Genomic DNA, 18780 nt, shown 5'->3' with positions numbered 1-18780 from the left:
GCACTCCCACCCCCAACCCCCAGATTCAAGCAATTCTCCTGCCTCAGTCTCCTAAGGAGCTGAAATTATAGGCACCTGCCACAACACCCAGCTAATTTTTGTATTTTTAGTAAAGAAAGGGTTTTACCATCTTGGCCAGGCTGGTCTTGAACTCCTAACCTTGTGATATACACACCTCCACCTCCCAAAGTGCTGGGGTCACTGGTATGAGCCACCACACCCAGCCAGGTCTGAGTTTTCATGTAAAGTATTTGTCTTGCTCTATTATTAGCTCCAGTAAAAACAGATGCTACCTCCTATTACCTATTATTCTCTCTATAGCCATGAATACCTGTGTCATGTCCTCTATGCTCCTCCTGATGCGGGCGGGAATCTGCTTGATATTTCTCTAAATTTGTGATGTTTTTAATCAATTTTCATTGAAGTGCAGAGCTTAAAGAAATGTAGCAAGCCTGAAAGACGATCCATTTGCTGAGTAAACACCATTAAAGAAGAAGCTGATATATTGTAGCCAGTTTCTCTTATTTTTAATTTCTGACCACTAGTGTAAGTAATTCTGTTTTCTCCCCCAAAGGATCAACAAAAATTAATTTATTTTAGCCTGGTCTGGTGGGAGACCAGAGTGTATCTCTTTAATAGGTCATATTATCATAATTTAAAATTAATGTCCTTTTATGGGTTTAAATATGACCATTTTTATCCCTGATGATCTTTCCAGCAACTTTTTAAAGCCTGAAATTCAGGATTTGGGAATCCCTAAGGAAAAAGGGTGCTAAGTTTAATTAATTTTAAGTCACGTTTTTGGGTGTATGACATTTTTCAATTTTCTTTCAGCCAAGAAATACACCAAAGTCATAGCACTACCACCACTTATCAGACACTCTTGGTCCTGGGGTCTGTTCAGGTCTTTTGAGAAATTTTTCCTTATAAACACCTCACAATAATATAAGTAACTCCATGCACAAGCACATGGTGGGGGCAGGGGGAGCTGGCAACATTTCTCCTACCTATCACCTCTCCTTGCCCTCTCTACCTGGTTCAGTCTCTTACTTGCATCCATATTGGATAGCTACAACCAGATGAGATTCTGGGTTAAAGTCTGCCTTACTCTGCCATCTATGAATTGAAGGGTATCTAATAGTGGTCTTCCTAGTTGGCTTTGAAACACATCAATCAAAAGAGTTGCAGTCCAGGAGGCCACCTAATATAATCTTCTTCCTAAGATTCAAATCCTTTATACAATTCCCCCACATTAAGGGATTTTATGCACATACTCCCCCAATCAAAAATATTTAACTCCTAACCAAAAGCAATGGCAACAAAAGCCAAAATAGACAAATGGGATCTAATTAAACTAAAAAGCTTCTGTACAGCAAAAGAAATTATCATTAGAGTGAACCAGCAAACAGAATGGGAAAAAAATTTTTGCTATCTACCCATCTGACAAAGGGCTAATATCCAGAATCTACAAAGAAATTTACAAGAAAAAAAAACAACCCCATTAAAAAGTGGGTGAAGAATATGAACCGATACTTCTCAAAAGACGACATATATGTGGCCAACAAACATACGAAAAAAGTTCATCATCACTGGTCATGACAGAAATGCAAATCAAAACTACATTGAGATACCATCTCATACCAGTTAGAATGATGATCAAAAAGTCAGGAGACGACAGATACTGGAGAGGACGTGGAGAAATAAGAACAGTTTTACACTGTTGGTAGGAGAGTAAATCAGTTCAACCATTGTGGAACACAGTGTGGTGATTCCTCAAGGATCTAGAAATAGAAATTCCATTTGAGCCAGCAATCCCATTACTGGGTATAAACCCAAAGGATTATAAATCATTCTACTATAAAGACACATGACACATACGTTTATTGCAACACTATTCACAATAGCAAAGACTTGGAACCAACCCAAATGCTCACCAATGATAGGCTGGATAAAGAAAATGTGTTACATATACCCCACAGAATATCATGCAGCCATAACAAAGGATGAGTTCATGTCCTTTGCAAAGGACAGGGACAAAGCTGGAAACTGTTATTCTTAAAAAACTGGCACAAGAACAGAAAACCAAACAGCATGTTCTCACTCATAAGTGGGGGTTGAACAGTGAGAACACATGGACACAGGGAGGGGAGCATCACACGCTGGGACCTTTCAGGGGGTGGGGGTTAGGGTAGGGCTAGTGGGGGGAGAGGGGATTGGGAAGAGATAGCATTAGGAGAAATACCTAATGTAGATGACGGGGCAATAGATGCAGGAAACCACCATGGCATGTGTTTACCTACGTAACAAACCTGCACGTTCTGCACATGTGCCCGAGAACTTAAAGTATCATAATATTTAATTCCTTAGTAGCGCTAATTAACAATCATTAAACAATAATAAATCAGATTAGCTTCCTCAAGGCCATAGTTTAAAAGCTTATTAAGATTAGATCCTAGGCCAGGCGCGGTGGCTCACGCCTGTAATCCCAACACTTTGGGAAGCCGAGGCGGGCGGATCACAAGGCCAAGAAATCGAGACCATCCTGGTCAACATGGTGAAACCCCATCTCTACTAAAAATACAAAAATTAGCTGGGCATGGTGGTACGTTCCTGTAGTCCCAGCTACTCGGGAGACTGAGGCAGGAGAATCACTTGAACCTGGGAGGCTGAGGTTGCACTGAGCTGAGATCGTGCCATTGCACTCAGGCCTGGGTGACAGAAAAAGACAGTCTCAAAAAGAAAAGAGAGTAGATCCCTTGGAATTCCTGTAATCACTAAAAACAACCTGAATGAGGAACACCTGAGTCTTCACTGAAGGCCAACACTATTAACCACCCCATTAGAAAAAGTAAAAAGTGAGTCCTGGCTTAGGCCTAGCCCCCAGATAGAAAGCTGAAATAAAGTAGAAATCCTCAGCAGTACAGGAGGTTTCTATCACGGAGGCAAAAGTGCTGGGGCTGGTGCATAAATACATGTTTAGGCAGATTGCTCCTGAGTGGCAGGAAACAAGATGGTGTCTAAGTTGGGAGAACAAGGATAGGAAGAAAAGGAACCAAGCCAGATGGCAGAGATCTATGCCAGCCAGTCTGCAGCTCGAAGATAGATGTCTGAGATGAAGCGGATTTCATGCTGAATCACATTCTCAACTCATTTATTGAGATGCTTAAGGAGCCTGCCCTTTGAAAACTCTTCTACTCAGTTTGTATTTCCTTTCATCTCACTTTGTTTTTAGGATCCAGTCTCCTGAAGTCACTCAATATCCTAACCTGACATTCAATTTCCTAAATCTAACATCTGAAATAAGGAACAGGTGGGCTTAGATGGAGTATTCCACTACAGCCACCCCTCGGTATTTCACGTACTTCAAAACACAGGTAAGTAAACTTGGTTTCATAAACAGGGACTACAAATGTTGCAAACTGAATGAGCTCACTCTAGAGGTCAAATGCTCCTTCCCTGTCTTTATAGAAATGAGACTCAGGAATTAGAATAAATAGGAAAGAAAAGATTCCTGACACAGAAAATTTCCTTTAAATATCAGTATCGAGTCGGGCAGTGGTTCCCAACATTTGACGATCATTTGTATGAGAAAAACATTCCGCATCACCCTCAATGATAAAAGAGAAAAAGGTTTGGATGCTCCGGTTGACGTGACCCTGAGGAACCCTCAGCTTCACAGAATCTGTCTCCCTTCATCATCTTCTCCCCATGGCTTCTTCCTCAGTAGCTGCTTCTGAGGTATGTCTGCAGAACCCCAGGGCTATTAAAAAAAAAGATTTGAAAAATACTGGCTGGTAGTTAAATGTAGAGGCTTTAGAATCAAGAAATCCCAACTCGTCCATTTATCACCTGCATGAATTTGTGCAAATTAACCTAAGCTTCTATTCCTCATCTATGAAATGCAGATAGTAATAGCAACCTCGAGGGCTGTTTTGGAGGTTATATAACATAATGCATGTGAAATATTTAGCATTGCCTGGTCTATGATAAGAATTCAATAAATGTCAGCATTATTAAGATGACACATTCTAAAGAACTTTTAAGAATGCTGGTACAGAACTTTTGTGAAGTAGAGGTAAGAGTGTAAACTGTTGCCCTTAAAATCTTCTAGAATATTATTTCCCAAATTATGTTCAGCAGAACATTATCCCCATGAAGCCTGTGGTCAAATCTATGAGGAATAGGTTATGTCTAATAAAGTCCCCTAGGGTTTCACAGTGCATGACAAAAGCCCACTGTCTGGGGCAGAGGCACATTAGTCACATGATAAATTTTATCTTAATTTCATCTTAGAAAGAATCCCTCTTGCTGGAGAGGGGAGAAAAGAAGAGAGCAGACAGAACTAATGGCAGGGACACTCGTTACAAAGCCACTGCAGTAATCCAGGGGAGAGATAATGGCTGCCTGAACTGGGGTAGAGTGGAGAAAACTGATCAAATTCAAGAGGGAGTAGGGGAGAGGGCAAGGGATGTGACAGAGTCCACGACGAAACTCAGGCATCTGGAAAATGGGATGATATCCTCAATGCACATGAAATACAAGAGCAGCGCCAGACTGGGGACAGACGAGTTTCATTTTGCACTCGTGAGTTTGAGATGCATATTTTACCCGTATTTTTCTTTGCAAGTTATGGAAACCCCATTCAAACTTAAAAGGGAATATATTACTATACCTGGGAAGGAGAGGGGTGACTTGATCTTGGGAAAAACTGGCACTGGGGACATGAGCTTCTCTCTCAGGGCCACTTTTCTCTGCCCATTTCCTTGTATCTACCTGTGCATTGGTTTTATTCTCTCCTACTGGGGATGGGGTGCAGAAGCTCTGATTTAAAGCTGAACAATCAGAAAAAAAACAACTCTTTTCCACCAACCTGTTAGAAGCATATCACGGGTAAGGTGTTGAATTGCCTGGCATGGGTTAACATTCCCTACCCTGCATGGGCTGCAAAGGCAAGGGCTGCAATTGTCACGGGAAAGAAGCGGTTTTCTCAAAGAATTGATTCTATATGCACTAGAAGGAGTAATGAATTTAGGAAAGAGGAGGGCATTCACCATGGGATATCTATACATCACCCAAATGACGCTATATAACAAGCAATTGAATTTAACTTTTGGAAGGATGTTTATCTGAATACTGTTATCGAACACTGATGTATGGTTCTGTATTTCATTATAAAATGTTGATAATATTAGGAGAGTTCTTTGCCATTTACAAAGTCCTTTCTCTCTCTATGATAATAATGCATGAAGGAGATATTACCAACCCCATTTTACAGGTGAGACTGAGCTAAGACACAGAGAAGTTAAGTGACTTGTGGAGCCAGTAGTTCGGAGTCCGGGTCTTTGGATACTAAATTCCATGTGCAGTATGGCTACAAATGTAATGCACATCATACCTGAGGTACAGGTCTAGTCTTGCTAGCACCCACCCACTTTTCAGGGTGCTGAGTATGGAATAAATGAGGAGAAAACTGTAAGTCCTATTTGGCAAAAACTCAGCCCACACAGGTAATTTAAATAATTCTTTTAGGTAGGCTTTGTCTTTGGGGTAATTGAAGTGTTCACTAGCTCTTCCTCCCTTCTGAAATGTCATTTCGTTACATGGAATAAAGTATGTGGCTCATAGCAGTGTTTGATTAAGGGGAGGATTGTGTCCTCTGGCTCTACTGGACCCCAGGGCAATGTCACTTGTTCACTCTATAGCTAGTGTCATCTTCTTTCTGCTTGGCAAGTGCCCTGTACCAACCTGGTTAAGTAAAGAACCCCTCAGCCCTCCCTGAGGCTAGAGAACCCTTTGAGATCTGACTATTCCTCCCATCTGCCTTGACCTGGAAAATATGATCTAAACCACTATCCCCTGTGATGAAATCACTCCTACGGATAAATTCCCTAGCTGGGCCCACAGATAGGTCTGGGACCTGTGTATTCCATGAGGGACTTAAGGAAGGCTTAGAAAAACTGAAAATGCAAAGCTTCTCAGCCTGACCATACACCACCACTAAATTCTGTTTAGATTTAGTGACATCCTCAGTCGGTATAGGCCAGCTGAATGGATGAGTTCCAACTAAGGAACACGAGTGGGAGAGCCCCCCTCCCTCTGGGTTGCCCTCACTGCTCTAAAACTCATCCCCTTCTTTGGCTTAAGCTCAGAGAAAAGAAAACTGGGGACACAGAGCAATTGTACCTCTTCCTACTCTACCTCTCCCCCATCCTCCCATGTGCACTGCACTGGAAGGGGTGAGGTTTTCACTTGTGCTTTTCAAATTTCAGTGTGCATCACAATCACCCAAAAGGCTTTTTGAAAAGAAAAAAATAATAGATTGCTGAGCCCTATCTCCAGGCTTTCTGCTTCAGTCAGTTCAATGTAAAACTGGGGAATTTGCATTTCTAACGAGTTCCCAAGTGATACTGACACTGCTGGTCTGGGGACTACACTTTGGGCAGCAGTGCCATAGGTCCTTCTTTCCCTCCAACCTGTGGCCAAGTCTCATTGCAAGTAAGGGATACTGTCTATACCTTGAAAAAAACCTATGATCTAAATCCTCTTGAGTAAGGGTGCAGTCTTTCTCTTACATATTAGGAGAACTCGAAGCTGTGAATCTTACAGGCTTAGCTGTTGATTTGTTAAAGGAACCTAGATTAGTAAATCTTTTCTGAAACTAAAAAGCCTAGTTTTCAAGCCTGCAATTTTACTGCATTCTATTAAGTATTTAACATATCAGAAGCTGAACATTACTCTGTACATTCTTTGCATGCCTTTATATCATTCCTAACATACCTACAGGTGGATGGATATCCTTAGCTGAGTGAGGAGAAAGTCATAAACTCAGAAAGAAAAAAAAAAAATCACATTAAAATACCTTCCAGAATTTACCCCTTAGATATATATTTTCCCCCTGCTGGAACTGTAGAAAAGCCCTTTCCTTCCAAACAAATTTTCTTCCTTCAATTATAGCTACGTACTTATGGATCCTCCTCTCTGGACACAAAAGCTGAACACTTATCCCTAGGTTCCTTTTTAGTTGCCTCTTTTAGCCGATATTTTCTAGGTAACTGTTTCTCTTAACCAGCTCTTTAGTCCTCTTTATTCCTGGATTCTTGTTCTTTTGTGTTCTTAGAAAACTCTGAAGAAAAAACAAACTACTGTAAGGTGCCTGTGTCTTTCATTACTTACCAATACGAGCACCACAAAGGTTTCTCTGGAATTTCTCAGCTGTTCTGGAGGAGAGAAAGGGAAAAGGTCTGTATCCAAGTTCAGTTTCATGAGAAAAAAGCAGGGACTAACCCAGAATTAGGTGGTGTTTAGGATAACTCAGGGAGAAGCCCTGTCCTCAAGGGGCATGATGCAAAAACAGAAAGGGGCATCTGGGGACTAATTGGCCAACTATCCTTCTCCTGACTAAAGCTCACCAACTGAGGAAGCAGGGATGGTTATCATAATTGGGATAGTTTGAGGATTTCCTCCAAAAGTTCCTCTGCTCCCAAAGTGCTCCTGTCCCCAACACTGAACAACGTTTCTCTCAGGTTGTCACTGGTCTCCAGATGTGCCACGCCTATCCTCCTAGTAGGTATACCACATCCAGAACAGCAGCATTTGGATAGGACAAAGGAGTAAGGTAAGTGTGGCTCATGAGTGCTACCCAGAATAGATGAACCCAGGTTTGGGGTCCCCTGGAAGCCAGAAAACAGGATGAGACTGTGGGAGAGCAGGGAAGAGCTAGAGCTAAAATTCCAAAAACAGCAGAGGCAGATGGGGCCAGCAGTGCACAACCTGGGCAGCCACACGCAACAGCCCACGACCTTTGAAGGCCAAAATAAATCACTAAAAGAAGAAGTAGAGTACTCCTGGGTCTCAATCTCTCTCATACTGTACAAAATGAAGCCTCCTGAGAAAACATTAAATCATTGCCAAATCGGACAAAAACTGACATGATTTTCTTTAAAAGCCCTTAGATAGCACCAAGTCTGATCCCCAGTTCTTCAGGTAAACAGCCTGAAGCCAGAGAGAAGTGCCTGGCCTAAGGTCACCTGGGTAACTAATTTCTGAGGTTAAGTGCCAGAACTACACACAGCCTTCAGGCTAAACAAGGACGAAAACATCCAGCCTTTAACCACTGGCCTTGCTTATCTGAAGCTTCTAAAGAGAATCAAATAAGAGCCAAAGACCAGGAGGGGAAGAAAATATTTTTCCACTGAATCCTAGAAAGGGCCACAGTAGGAAAGGACCCCATTTAGAGAAACTGACCCACCCTAATATGTACCTGAGACAGCGTCCTTCCAGAGAGTTCTACAACCCCTCCCTCTTCTGCAGGAGGCCACTGAACTCCCATCTGGGACCTGGGTGTCCTAGTGCACTCTTCCAATTGGCTATTCTCCATCCACAGAACATCTGTGATCTTTTTTGCTTAAAAACAATGCAGCGTAATTGTCATTAGTAGCTTATAGAAAGTCAACTATGTCAACAGATGAGCTTTTCCACCTGTGCTGTGAACTAGCACTAATTACCCAGGTGACCTTAGGCAAGGCAATTCTCTCTGGCCTCAGGCTGTTTACCTAAAGAACTGGGGATCAGACTTAGTGCTATCTAAGAGATGTCCAGTTCTAACACTGCAATCTTTTTTTCCTGACAAACATTATATTTCTTCTTGTTTAATATTCCTGAAACAAGACATCTAGCAAAATCTTTGAACTGCCATGTAGGTCACATTTTAATGTAAACATCAAATAAGGTATCATAATTTTTACTGGAGGGAAAATAACCAAACCTTAAGCCGGCGCAGTTCTTTATACCACTGAAGAGGGAAGCCAGGTTACAAATATTTACGCACGCATAGTGAGAAAGAATTTTACTAAATTCATGCATTTTGAAAATAGTTATCAAGTCTACTATGCACCAACAATCCTCAAGATTTTTCAGCTTGTTTTTTTAAAAAAAGCACACACCATCAAATTAACCTTAAAAACAAGCTTGAAGTGTAGCTTGTCCAAAAGTATGCCAACGTTTTTTTCACATTTCAGAAAACAGTGGCATATGAAATATGCCTGCACAGAATGCCTTTCATTCTATCCTACAGTGGATGGAGATTACAGTAGCAACACTGCATTCTATGTGAGATTCTCTATCGTTCTTTCCACATCTTTCCCTTGCCTACACAAAACTTACCATTGCACTTATTTGATGAAGGCAAGAGGCTTTGCAAAAGCAAACATAGGAAGGAAATTCGACAACCGCTTCTGACACAGTCTCCCGTAGAATTTCTTTATAAAGTTCACCCTCAATGTCCTTCATTAAACATCAGGCATAAACATGTATCAAGTTAAACAAATCCATCCAGCAAACTGTGAGCACCTTTTGAGCTGAAGGAATTTGCTGTTCCCCTTTTCTGTGCACAGTGAGACCTCTCTGAGCCTCTCCCAAAAGACAGGCAATCAAAAGGCAGAAGTCTCGTCTCACCTCACCTCAGCCTACCAGGCACTGTGGCAACTCCTCTACCCACCCTGTTCAAGCACTAGTTAGCAAGGTTCTGTCTGTCTAGGCTTCTTCACCAGCATTTCAACATAGGGGCAGGGTCCACTGCAGCTTGCCAAGGGGAATATGCACCAAGCCAGAGCAGAAAGACGAACACCTGTGCTTTCAGGTTCTGAGAAGACATGACGAACAATGGGAAGCCCTTTGGGTGCCTGGGCCCTACCTTTTAAGTTTCCCTTCAACCTGGGATGAATTGGAGCTGATCCAGGGGGATATCTACTCTTTTCATCTTCTGTCCTGGGCTCTTATTTTCCTGGGAATTGCTGAGGAAGGTCGTGAAGTTCTCACCCCATGCTTGCTTTTTCTGGGACAGTATTACCCTAATAATACTCTGTCATAAATATGAATAAGCTCTGTCATAAAGAATAGACAGCAAAAAAACATAGTAACACACATTCATCAGTTTCTATGCATTTCAGGTGGGTGCCTGCTACCGTCTCAAGTTATCCTCACAATAACCCGATGAGCCCGGTACTGCCTGAAGCCCACTCTACAGACAATAACACCAGAAGTCAGAGAAACTAATCTGCCCACTTTCACACAGCTAATAAACAGAATTGGGATTTGCCTTAGACTGTGTGTGCTACTATAACAAAAGATCTAAAGCTGGGTGATGTATAAAGAACCGAAAGGTTTTTTCTCACAGTTCTGGAGACTGGAAAGGTCAAAATCAAGGCACCAGCAAGTGAGGCGCTTGGTGAGAACTGCTGTCGGCTTGAAACGCAGTACCTTGCTGCTGTGTCCACCACAGGGAAGGGACGCCGCGTCCTCACACACCGTGTCCTCACAGAGGCGAAGGGCAAGCGAACTGAGCAGATCACGCGTGCTCTTTTCAATGGTACTTAATTTCATTCATCTGGAAGGGGCCCTAATGCTTCTTAGTTGCCCCTTAAAGGCCCCACCTGTTAAAAATCATCAAATTAGCCATTAAGTTTCAACACCTGAGTTTGGAGGGCAGCCGTGCAAACCACAGCAGGATTAGAACCCACGAAGTCTGAGGACACAACCTGCATGCTCTCTCTCTCTGCCACATTGTGAAAGCCAGACCTTTTCCATGTCCCAACTTTGACAGTGTTTCCCCATAGTTGGGATCTCCTAATGTTTGCCTACAAACTTCAAAGAATCTAGACCCAACCTTGATCTCAGGGGTAGGTAGTAAAAGAATTTGTATGGCTTCGTATATATATTTATGACCAAGATACATTTCCTCGTGGGTCTAACCTTGATTATGTGCCCTAAATGCACAGCCAAGTTCCTTACTTACTCCCTGGGTCAGAGACCCTGTTGTAAGTTATTTATTACGTACATAGTCCTTCACTCATTCATTGCACAAATATTTTTGATTATGTATAATATGTCAGTCATGAAAAACAAAAAATACAACCAATTAACAAATACATTATATTCATTTTGCAAATGGGAAAATATAAATTTCCTGCCATCCCACATCTAGTAAACAGCAGAGCTGGCATTTAACTCCAGGTGTTTCTCTTTCAGAAATCCGGACCCTGCCTTATTCTTGCCACTTCTCTCCTTAGCCATTATACTGTTTTCCAAACAATCATTTCTCCAATTCTCTGATAACAAATGGGTGTCCGAGTCAATTCTGACACTGACCATCTGCAGTTGGTGCAAATTCCACAGGTGTCAGTTCCACGAGATGCCAGCTGCAAATGGAATTTCCTGCCTCAGACCAGTCAATCAATTACAACTTCCAGGGTTCCCATGACCTGTCCTCAGGTCCAATAATTTGCTAAAATGACTCAGAGATCTCAGGAAAACTCCATACTTATTATTTCAGTTTTCTTAAAAAGCTACAACTCAGAACACCAAATGGAAGAGACACGTAAGGAAAGCTATGGGTTATGAAGGGAACATGCAGAGCTTCCATGCCCTCTGCAGGTGCACTGCTCCCCCAGCATATAGGTGTGTTCATAAACCCAGAAGATCCCCCCAAGACTTGTGGTTCGAAAATTTGTTTTTTTATCAAGGCTTCATTATGTTGACATGATTGATTGAATCATTGGCCACTGATGATTACACTCAATCTCTAGCCCCACTTTCCTCCCTAGTGATTGAGGAGTGGGGCTGAAAATTCCAACCCTCTAATTACAGTGCGTGGCCAGCCCCTCCCTTGAAACTATCTGAGGTGCCCCCTTGAGTCCCCTCATTAGCATAAACTCAGATATGACAAAAAGGGGCTCCTTAAGAGTAACAAAAGACTGGCCAAATGCCGTGGCTCATGCCTGTAATCTCAGCACTTTCGGAGGCCAAGGCAGGTGGATCACCTGAAGTCAGGAGTTCGAGAGCAGCCTGGCCAACATGGCAAAATCCTGACTCCAATAAAAATACAAAAATTAGCCAGGTGTGATGGCGCACACCTGTAATCCCAGCTACTCAGGAGGCCGAGGCAAGAGAATCGCTTGAACCCGGGAAGCAGAGGCTGAAGTGAGCTGAGAGCGTGCCGCTATACTCCAGCCTGGGCAACAGAACAAGACTTCATTTCAAAAACTAAACAAAAAAGAACTTAAAAAGATGGTCCAATCAGTTAGGAAATTCCAATTTCTAAAGCTCTAGGCCAGGAACTGAAGGCAAAGACCAAATTTATGTATCTTAAATGTACCATAACCCTCCGGGAACAACAGCTAAGGACTGAAACTCTGTTACCTGCTGTCAGACTTGCTTAAAGAGAACTACCTGCCTGGTGTCCGTGAATGCTTCCTGGCCTCACCATCAGTGTGTTCTGCACAGCTGTCCGGGTAGTCTGTCTGCTTACCTAGAAACTCTCCCTTCCACTCTGTTCTGTCTACCGGGACTAGTCTTGTCTCAGAACCCACAGCCAGCTATGCCTGCCATCTCCCCACCGAGCCAAGCCCGCCTCACTCCCGGGAACCTGTCTCCATCCAGGACTCCCCGACCCAGAGTCTGTGCCTATAGGAGTTAACTGTGTCATATTTTGCCAGAGATGAATGTGATCCAGACATGCCCAGAGGGCATTTGGCTTTGTCAGTTATGAACGTGGCGGACCACAGGCTTTGGCACTGAAGAGGTTAGAGAAAGAATTGGGTCAGTATAAATCACAGCAAGAAAAAATCTATAGAGCATTAGATTTGGAGAATATTACTATCCAGTGTTATTAGAACACCCATCTGGCCATGCTAGCCAGGGCTGTATCAGTGTTTCCATTATAAATCCTATTTTCAAGGGTTTATGACTTGCTGTAAAAATTCAATTGAGGCTGAGAAGCAACATACTGAGTTTGCAGTGCAAGAAGCAGTTTGATTCGAAGAGGAGATAAAAAATGGGGAAGAAATAAACAAACAGAAAAGAGTAAAAAGAACCACGTTGCCTAAAAAGAGGAAAGCTAGAGAGTTGCCCTGCTCTTGTGCCCTCATGTGAACTGAAGATGATTTTGCTTTTAGACGTGCGTTTTCACAGCGTATTAACTCCTGTGTGGGAAGAGGCCTAGAGGGAGACTAAAGCCGAATGCATTTAGCACCATGATGCTTCTTCACTGGGAAAGGCGTGGTAGCAGCATAGGTAAAACCTTGTTCCACAGGGGTTCCTGCAGGGAACAGAGCCTCCCATCCTAGGCTGTATTCATGAAAACCCTTGAAGGACATACATTGAATCTTCGTTGGTTTAGTAAAAGCCAGATGTGATGGCTCAATTGATGCCAACTTGACTGGACTAAGGGATAACCAGAGAGCCAGTAAAACATTATTTCTAGGTGTGTCTATTAGGGTGTTTCTGGAAGATTTTAGCATTTAAGTTGGTAGACTGAGTAAAAAAAGACACATTCTGACCAGATAGAATGAAAAGGCAGAGGAAAGGTGAATTCACCCCTCTTCTGCCCTTGGACATCAGAGCTCCAGGCTCACTCCCTTTACCCTCCCCATACTGTTCTCAAGCTTCTGGCTTTGGATTGAGAGTTATACTATCTATTAGCATCCCTGGTTCTCAGGCTTTTAGACCCAGAAAGAATTACTCCACCAGCTTCCCCAGTTCTCCAGCTTGCAGAAAGCATACGGTGGGACTTCTCAGCCTCCCTAGTATTATGAGCCAATTCCTATAATAAATCCCTGCTTAAATATCTATATATACCTTGTTGGTTCTGTTCCCTGGAGAACCCTAACTAGTACAGTAGGACAGAGGAGATGCTCAGTAAGTTTATACTCTCTGATGAGGAAAACATAAATTATTATTATTAAAAACAAAGCAATTCTCTCTCTCTCTCTCTCTCTCTCTCTCTGTGTGTGTGTGTGTGTGTGTGTGTGTGTGTGTGTTACCCTGGAGAATATATTTTGAGGCAAGCACTACAATTGTCCACATCTGTCACTATTTATCCAGTTATAATTTCATTATAAAATGGCCCACAAGATACTTTGCCAGCATTATCCCTAACCCACACTTCCCAAGGAGAGAATGCTTCTGTTAGTTCAGAAACAGCATCTCCCAACTTTGGAAGTGCATGCTTGGAATACACAATACCCCAAAGCCTACGCCTCATGCTCTAATGATTGGTCTTTGGCCCCCTACCCCAATTTTCAATCAATAAATCTTAGGTTAGTTCAGGACAATACGAAGAAGACAACATTCAGTCTTTGCATTCAGACTTTCTCCATGGGAGGGAGCCCAGGGGTGGCAATCTAAACGAAAGAAGAAAATATAAAGCTTCTTTTGAAACTGTGATTACAGCTGCTTAGGTCATTTGATTAGTTAGAGGAGCTGTAAGGAAAAGCTGATAGAAATAATTAGGGGGACATTAATGCCTGTCCAATCTTTGCTGCCATTTCAAAAGTGAGATTCTGTCTTCTGGAGGCTGATCTATCTGAAACTCATGGTTTAATTTCAAGTAGAAGAGTTGAATGAAAGGGAGGTAGAATTTGTTTCTAAGTATCAATGCAGTGCCAGACAATATTCCAGTTGCTTTCTATATATTATTTATTGTTAACCTTCTTAAAAAACCCATGATATAGATGTGAATCGTTGTGTTCATTTAAACAATGAGAAAATTAACTCACCCAAGGTTAAGCCACAAAGTGGCAAAGGTAAGACTGAATCCACACCGTTATGACTTCATAGCGCTTGATCTTTTCACATCAACTCCCAGCAATACTTGGATAAATTACAGAACGGAAATGAATTGGAAATGGCCTGAAAGCTTCAAACTTGATGTTACCTGGGATAGGACTGAGGAGGGGTCTAGTAATCATCTGCACACAGGAAGACAGACTTCTTTATGCAAATTCCTCAAACCTAGAAAAGTAAGGTTAAATTAAAAAAAAAAACAAGTTCCTGGGATTGTTTAAAAAAAATTAAAGCATTTAACCATCTTTCCAATTTTATATGTGAGCAGTCTTACTATGAACTCTGAAAGGTAAGAGCTTCCCACTTTTAAAGGCAGAGTTGGTAATTAAGCTATTGTCTCCCAGCTCCCCAACCACCCTGCTATACTCTGCTTTGCGACAAAGGACATTGCTTTGCCAGCCAGCATCCCCTTAGGCTCTGCCAACAGGAGGTGCTAGGAGGAAACTGGGAGGCTGCAGGGCCCTTCCGCCTCCTTCCTGCCTACTTTCTGTTCCTGCAGCAGTTCTTGCTTCCAATTTCAAATGTTTCCCACACTCCCAGAACCAGTCTTATTGGACTCCCTCTGAGATCTCAGCACCAGCCAGCTGCCTGGGCCCCTTCTCCTCAATTCTAATTCTAATAATCTCAACTTCTTGCATGTGTCCCCCCAACTCCAGAGTCACCTATGTGACTTCTGTGTCGCTTTTGCCTTTAACTATTTAAATACCTGCTTAATATTTCTTTTGTCAAATTCTCTCCTAAAATAACTGGTGTGGTTTATTTTCCTGAATGGGCTGATACAAAGTCCCCTGGAGGAAACTTCTTGGATGTTTTTTCTGAAGTTTCCTTCTCCTTGTTGTCTGAAAATTCTTTTTTATACTGTGTCATATTAAAGATTAAGCTATTCTGTCTCCAGTATTTACTCATTCTTTAACTGGAGGCATGATAACTTTTCCAAGGCTCAATTTCATCATCTCTAGATCTGGGGTATAATTTCTAACCAGAAGTTATCACAGGGACTAAGTTGATCTATGGGTAAGCATTGAGCACAACAGCTGGTGCATGTAGATGCTTGTGGTGAATGTATTTATGAGCACCTGGATCAAGCTTCTTTGAAATTGATAACCCATGATCTTCTCAGTGAAAAACAAAAAGAAAAGGGCTGTGCACAGTGGCTCATGCTTGTAATCCCAGGACTTTGGGAGGCCGAGGCGGGTGGATCATGAGACCAGCCTGGCCAACATGGCGAAACCCCATCTCTACTAAAAATACAAAAATTAGCTGGGCTTGGTGGTGGGCGCCTGTAATCCCAGCTACTCGGGAGGCTGAGGCAGGAGAATCGCTTGAACCTGGGAGGCAGAGATTGTGAGCCGAGATCGCGCCACTGTGCTACAGCCTGGGTCACAAGAGTGAAACTCCATCTCGAAAAAGAAGAATAAATTATTTTTTCATTTGATGAAGTTTAAGTTGTGTTTCTCCCCTTTTCAACCAAGGATTCTGGATAATATTGCCCTCAATTAACAATAGTTAACTTAAAAGCCAAGACCCACTACAATTTTAGCTTCAATGTGTTCTGGCTTCAGTAGAGGCAGGGCAGAGCCTACGAGTGCGCTAACTACAAAAACGGGGCATGTTGCAGAAAACTCTCAAGCACCCTTCAACTGTCGCTTCTTCAAGCTCAGTAGGTCAGTTCAAACCTCTTGAAACGTTGCTAGAAAAGTTTTTTTGACTGCTATCTAAAGCAGAACAGCACATGATATTTTTTAAAATCCCTTGATGACAGTCAAAGATACGAGACACGGAACTCTCCACTCACATAGACAAAAGGAATGGCCCATATGTCTCACCAATGACATTTTGCCATCTCACCCAGTGGAGAGTAATGCAGAATACACAGTCTGAGAATGAATCTTCTTGCACTTCAGATCTCCTCACTCCTCTCCCTTGATCACCTTGATGTTTCTTATGCATTATTAGTGAAGGGCTAATCGCATTTTAATGTTGTAGACTGGGGTTTAATTGTTAGTATAAAATCGAATGGTTCTAACTGCAGGGAACTCATTGCCTCCCTGAAAATTTGATGTGATTCTGTTAGGTGTCCATCTGGATATCAGAATACCCCGAAAGCTGGTGCTAATTTTCCACAAGGGATTGTATATTATGAACTTTTCTTGCCCTCCATGGCAAGCTTAATCACAGAGATTGGCACGGGGCTTGGGGTAACATAAACTATGCCAAATGGGTGGAGTCTTCAGATGTACTGCAACTGGAAGGAACCTGACGAAAGGCTGATGGTGGCAACAGTAACAACAATCACATGTAGAGGCAAATGAAAACGGATTCCTACTTTATGACCAATAACCCCAGGCACGCCTTTTACTACCTGTCCTCAGGTTGTGCATTTGTAAAAGGAAGTGGTTGGAATAGATGTCTGAGGTCTTTTTCGGGACCAGAGTTTTGTGCTCTACATCCCAGAATGAGACTGGTTATTAAGAGGTTTCACTCTATAAAGAAACATGGGGCCAGGCACAGTGGTAGTTCATGCTTGTTATCCTGATCTGAGGTCAGGAGTTCGAGACCAGCCTGGACAGCATGGTAAAACCCCGTCCCTACCAGAAATACAAAAAAATTAGCTGGGCGTAGTGGCACATGCCTGTAGTCCCAGCTACTAGAGAGGCTAGAGAGGCTGAGGTGGGAGAATCGCTTGAACATGGGAGGTGGAGGTTGCAGTGAACCGAGATCACTCCATTATACTCGAGCCTGGGTGACAAGAATGAAACTCTGTTTAAAAAAAAAAACATGGTAGAAACCATTATTCCCATATTTTATAGTTATGTACATTTGAGCAGCAGCTCAAGGCATGACAGCCCAAATAAAAGAAAGCTTTTTTTTATAAGCCAGATACTGCTGTATTCATGTATCTATTCAGTCAATCAGACCAGAGTTACCAGGGCTACTTCAGTGGGAAATGCTGCAGAATGTAATTCTAGAAACTCCTGACTAGAGACACAAAACCTGGAGCATTTCAGAATCACAGTTAACAGACACCAGCTGCTAGAATAATAAAACAAATGCTACACAGCAATAACTTATAGTCATCAAAATTAATAATAAATCATATCAAGATTTATATTATATCTTCCTATGCAATAGCTGGAATCATACATTTATAAGATACTTTTTTAGGCCAGAATTCAAGAATCTCCCCAAACGAGAGGATTTGATATAAGGCCAGTTTATTTTGCGATCAACACGCTATGGAAATACCAGGAGGACAGGAAGAAAAAGGAGTGCATTTAGTGGTGATACGGTAGAGCTAAGGCAGAGCAACATTAAGGTGATACCAGCCAGGGTGTCAATCAACCATAGAGGTTAAGACATCATTAGAAATTTATTTATTTATTTTTTCCATAGGTTATTGGAGCACAGGGGGCATTTGGTTACATGAGTAGGTTCTTCAGTGGTGATTTGTGAGATTTTGGTGCACCCATCACCTGAGCTGTGTACACTGCACCCTATTTGTAGTCTTTTATCCCTTGCCCCACTCCGACCCTTTGCCAAAATCTATTGCATCATTCTTATGCCTCTGCAAAAGACATCATTAGAAATTTCATGAAATGGAAAAACATATATGCATAAGAACTCTTTTCAGGGTTCTTTTCCATGTGGTTGGAAAAAATATTTTGAAACACCAGTCAGTGTTACAGAATAAGCCCCTCACTTACCCCAGGAACATATTCAAGTAACATGAAATGGTACATTAATGAGCTGCTTTCTAAGATACAGAGATTTCTTTCTTCTAAGTTAGGTACACAACTTTGGGGTGGGGGGCGAACATGAATTACTCAGAGCAGTAAGTAGAACCTGAGCTCTTCACTCAGCATCCTTTCCCCACGAGAGAGGTTTTCAGCCTCTGATAAACAAATGTTTAATGAATATTGGATCGAGAGGATATAAAATTATGAGCATATTCCTGGGACACTTCCATGTTATAACCCAGCTCTTCCCACACACACACTCTTCTAGGGCTTGAGAGAAGCAGAGCACACAGAGGAGGAATCAGACAGCCAGGGAGACTCTTCCTCCTCCCGTTCCCACTTAACCACGTGACTGTTCAAGCAGCAGAAAGAGAACTTGAGGTGCAAAGCACAGGGGGATCTCAGTGACAGCACGGAGGTTCTC

General features: G+C 42.3%; 1 protein-coding gene across 2 annotated transcripts in view; it reads right to left on the bottom strand.

The window, feature by feature from the left end:
* Positions 1–18780, bottom strand: part of C10H11orf87 (chromosome 10 C11orf87 homolog) — a 446639-nt gene that overhangs the window by 345377 nt on the left and 82482 nt on the right. The window contains exon 4 of one of the 2 annotated variants that reach the window (XM_078339400.1): positions 14711–14787. The exons of the other annotated variant lie outside the window; for it this stretch is intronic. The gene's annotated coding sequence lies outside the window, so the exon portion shown is untranslated. The remainder of the gene's footprint in view (positions 1–14710; positions 14788–18780) is intronic. 2 annotated transcript variants of the gene reach the window in all.

The sequence above is a fragment of the Callithrix jacchus genome, chromosome 10 (assembly GCF_049354715.1).
Source record: "Callithrix jacchus isolate 240 chromosome 10, calJac240_pri, whole genome shotgun sequence".
Taxonomy (NCBI): Eukaryota; Metazoa; Chordata; class Mammalia; order Primates; family Cebidae; genus Callithrix; species Callithrix jacchus.
This window is presented reverse-complemented; position numbering and strand designations above follow the sequence as displayed.